This window comes from Adiantum capillus-veneris, chromosome 23 (assembly GCF_014529385.1).
Source record: "Adiantum capillus-veneris isolate H3 chromosome 23, ASM1452938v2, whole genome shotgun sequence".
NCBI classification, from domain to species: domain Eukaryota; kingdom Viridiplantae; phylum Streptophyta; class Polypodiopsida; order Polypodiales; family Pteridaceae; genus Adiantum; species Adiantum capillus-veneris.
Window position 1 is genome coordinate 138,884,300 of NC_140953.1, and position 5,110 is coordinate 138,889,409.

The 5,110-nt window shown below is 39.3% G+C and overlaps 2 pseudogenes; both read right to left on the reverse strand.

Moving 5' to 3' along the window:
• Positions 1-2,146: 2,146 nt before the first annotated feature.
• Positions 2,147-3,251, reverse strand: LOC147428695 (uncharacterized; annotated as a pseudogene).
• Positions 3,252-3,285: 34 nt separating this feature from the next.
• On the reverse strand, positions 3,286-4,279 carry LOC147428696 (uncharacterized; annotated as a pseudogene).
• Positions 4,280-5,110: the final 831 nt, after the last annotated feature.

The window sequence follows — 5,110 nt, forward strand, 5'->3', positions numbered from 1 at the left end:
GATTGTAGTACTCATGGGCGTCGGAGGATGTACATGAGTACTACAACCAGATATGGAGAGTACCCTACCTCCGACACATTCAGTGCTTTCCCACCAGATTCCTTAAGAGGTATCTATCATTAGGAAGAGAGTGGGTTGTATGAGGGCCTCTTTATTTGGCAGTTTAAAAAAATCAAACCTTTAGTATTAAGAAAGTAATCAAAGGAAAACTTTTGAATTCAAACAAGAAAAACGACTAGTTTACTTGAATTCAAATTTCCCCCCCAAAATGGAATTTAGAATCTAGTGTATAAAACCATATCATGTAGCATATCTATGGAAAGATCTTGATGCGTAGATTGAAGATCTATGATCTCCGCTCAAATCAGAGATCATTTGTGGGAGTTATGAAAGGTGGAAAATCATAAAATTGTTCACTTCCTTTTTTTGGGGGAAAGTGCATCCTTTGACCACTCTTACACATCTCTTACACACCCACCATTCTTGCACACATGGTGTACACCTATTCGTCAAAATCTTAATCACCTCTATAAGCTCATGGAAAATAAAGAGGCCCTCCTAGACCCCATTCTCTTCCTAATGAGGAGCATTTACGATGGAGCTACATATATGTTGTTGTGGACCCCCCTATTTCTATTCTTCGTGTAGTGCAATTGAGCCTACAGTAGGCCCTATGACCATATCGTCTACACAACCAACACGACTTAGATCACCTCCAAGATTTACATCATCCAAACCATCTAGCAGACAGACATCTGTTGAGATTATGGCAATGGATAGGGTAGATATAGAGCACAGGAGCCAGAGCCTTACTAGTGCATTGCTATAGTTACCATGCACAAAGAAAACCATTTCACACTCCTTGAATGCTACTAGTACACAAACTAGAGTGGCTGTACCGACCATACCGCAGACCACACGCACACGGGCCACTGAGCTGACTAGATTGCATGCATCAGATGTGCTGATGAGACATAGATCACCACCCAGAGACACCATGCAGGTACCACATGAGCATAGTGTTATCAGGACGAGCAGAGAGCACCATATTGAGCTTGTGCTACATTTCTTAGGCTATAGAGGAGTCATACCTTAGTGTGTTGACCTTGATGGACATTCTTACACCAGAGGCACCTTCTCGGATGACACTGACCCTTGGATACGGTAGGTAGTTAGAGTTTAGAGACTTGACCTTGGTTTTGATTGAGTTCTTCACTGAGATAAGATCACGGCCAGGCACATTCCGATGAATGTTTGGACACCCATGTACATCCTAGGATATTGGAGTTATGTAGACTCGAGCACACATTGACCTATGTTGATGATTTGTGGACGTAGATATCAGACCACAGGTTGTTTTGAGCCAGCCATGAGCATTATGGTATATCTTGTTGGAGATCCTTGCCGATAAGATTTATAGAGACACAATGATACTAGATATTTCTTGATGATGGGATTGCCCTATTTTCCATGGCATGTCCACAATCTTGTAGTGATGACCACACAAAGTCCACATACACATGCTAGAAATAATTCCCCTATGAGGTCACCTCCCAAATCTCCATCACATAGATGGATTTTGCCTCAGAGCACAGCTAATCAGTTGAGATCAAGAGTGATTGAGATGAAGGAGACAAATTCCTAGATTGATGATAGGACGAGTATACCAGAGAGCACTACCACCTATAGTAACTATTCTAGAGGTTACTACTAGTTCTGTAGAGGAGGTACATCCTAGTGAGATTGATCCTATGCTTGAGATGAGACTTGATCCAATAGAGATAGATCGAGTGCTAGATTCTCTACTTATAGCTAACTCCAGTGCACCTATCATAGAGATAGATGTCCCACCAGAGCCTACACTTAAGGATATTGTTGATGCACATGACCATGAGAGTGTTGACATTATGATTGATCCATTAGAGATCAAGATAGCTGAAGATAGAATGGAGATAGATATTTCCATCGAGATAGATACTCAAGGGGATTCATGACCAGATTTAGTGACGATTGAGCATTTAGATTACCCATGCAAGACAGGGACATGAGGTACTTATAGACCATGATTGTCACCGCCCCCCTAGAGTAGAGGTCACAAGAATATATACATTCTAAGCCTTTGTGGTAGTCTCTATCTTGAGTGTACCTATGCTTGAAGTTCATGTTGATGTTTATATCTTGTAGATTTTCTATGCTTTGGTTGAGTGTTGATCATGAGGATGGTATTTAAACGTGTTAACTTCTTCACTAGACACCACCATAATATTAACATGAGCATAAAACCATATCAAGATATTCAAGCACACAAGACCTTTAAAGAGTTACCCAAGACTCTATTGGCTAGAACAATCCATAATCTCATAATATAGACCTAATCCAAACTCTCATTACCTAAAGCATTAGTTTGACATCATTATATAAGCATGACCTATAAAGATATTCAAGCACACAATACCTTTCAAGACTTACCCAAGATTCTGTTGGATAGAACATAATCCAAAATTAAATAATATAGAAAATCTCATTACCTAAAGCATTAGTTTCTTGACTAACATCATGATATAAGCATGAGCGTAGAATACTATTTAGATATTCAAGCACAAAAGACCTTTCAAAACTTTCCACATTGAGCCAAGTCCTACCCGTTAAACATAATATTATTACACTATCCATTAAACTTGGCTTGATTGGTTCTAGTTTAACGACTAGAATATAATTTAAAATCCCATAATGTAGACACATAATTAAGACTCTCATTACGTAAATCATATTCAAGAATCTCCAACGAACTAAAAAACATAATCAAGACTTCTAAACATAAATACTAGTCACAAGCTTCGAGCATAAGGTCTCACGCACAAGATTCATGTCCAATTTCAAATAAAAAATAAAATCCAAATCCAAATCCAAGTCCAAAATAAAATCCATCCCACTGACTAATCAGAATGAGCTTGGTCATCAATGAAAATACACCTCTGTCTATGCCTCTCCTGCACTAATGGCCACTTGTATAAGGAGGTGATCCTCATGAGCTTGGCTTGTGCCTCTGCATAACAAGATAGCTCACTATGGATTGTCATGATGTGAGATCCAGTTAAAATGCAACTACAAAGTGATAAAAAAAGAGTAATATTGTATACTTACTAGTCTGAGGGAGCGTCATGAACCACAAGAGCATCCCCTTCATCATCCGTGCTACTATCATTGTTTCCAAGCTCAAAGACATGTGGTGTTCCATAGTTCTCTTGCATGAGGGGAGATAAATATCCCTCGCATATCTCATGGTCACTCTCCACAACCAAGCAACCACCGACCAGTGTGCATAGCTGCCTTAAATACAGGCCCTGTACCAGTACCAAGCTCTAGAATAGTACCTCCTCTCAGACATAATGCCTCCATAAACAAAAGCATATGAGAGGTACTCTTCTCTAGAGTGCCTCGCCACCCTCCACTCTTGCCATTACGCCTCACGCGACTAGAAGATGGCAAGTAGTGACCTATAACCTCCATTGAGAGATCTTCCTGCATTACTTCTGCAACCTGCACATGGCATGGACAAATAGACTCTAGCATTATATGACATGAAAACAAAAACCTTGAGCAATAAGTGAGGACATTCTTATATTAAATAAGAAACAACTATCACTTACCTTTTGAGCACTCACATGTTCAAATGGAGGATCCAATTCAACCTTATGAAATGCCATAGCATAAAACACACCCATCTGTACAAGTCATAGAAAGAACTCTTAGATTGATGTCCAATAAACATGGTGAGAAATAAAAGACTATACATTAAATCATCAAGCTTTTCTAAACAATGATGCTTTACCTTTTGTGTGTGGCCATGTCTAGTCATGGAAGAAAATGGCTAAGAGCTCTCCAAAATCCATCTAAAGCTCAATTGTAGGCCTACACGTATAGCCATGCGCTCCACTCGAACAAGGGAGGTGCTAGGACAAAGAACAAGAACCCACCCCAGGTCATCGATCACTCTAGATGCTACCACTAGGGAAAACTTTATATGATCATCTGTGAGAACGTTCCATGAAGGAATGCCATCAAAACCAACCACCTCACCACCTACAAGTAAAGTCTCCTAACTTTCTGTCAACATTCTTTGAGATGCAAAAGTATGAAATACCAAATAGCGAAGAAGTATACATGAAACATTTTTACCAGTAGGAAGATCAATGACACTAAGATCAACACTCCAAGTACTAGGATTTGCATTTTGTGTCTTTGGACCACCACCCAAGCCAACATAGAAATCCCTCATCACCACAAAACCATCTTTGAAGTTCCGTGCTGAGAATTCCTTTCCAAGCTCAATATAATCATAATTCCAGACCTTTGATCCCTTGATTTCCCCTTGTTTCTTGATGAAATTGAAACTAGAAAGGGTAGCATGAAGCAATACTCCCTTCCCTACATTCTTATGTGCTAGAGGACTCGCTAAATTTCTTGTGTCTATGAATACCAAATAAACGAAGCAAAAAAAGTTATATCAATGAAGCCACTCTATGAACTTTTTTTAATTAAAAAAACACAATATATTTACTTAAACAAAATGGCAATAACCCACTCTATAAACTTACCTTTGATGAGCATGCCTCCCTTGCTTGATGGTGGACGACCACGATTCTTGCCTAAAGCTTCCCTCTCTTGCTCTTATTTGTCTTTAAGAGCTTTTAACTCTGCTTCAATCTTCTTCCTTTGTTCCTCAGTCATCTCCCCTGATGAGCCAGAGTCAGATATTCACTCTCCCTTCAAATGACGAAGGTACATCTCCTTCTCCTCTTCCAAGCATTCACCCTTCTTCATATCAATCCACCAGGGACAATGCTTACGCTCCCAATCTATAAGGAGGAAAGCTCCATTAAGATCATTTCTCTCTCAAAAGCTTGTAGATGTGTACATGCTATAGGTAGGGGGTGACATAATTGTACAAGCCTTGCATATATCAGGAAAACAAGTGATCTTTTTTATGGCAATAAGATGCATCAAGAACCTGCCACAAGGAAACCTCGAGAGGGAGTTACATATAGAAATGATAAAAATGAGACATACATAATACCAATCATTAACAAATAAAAAAATATTGGATGTA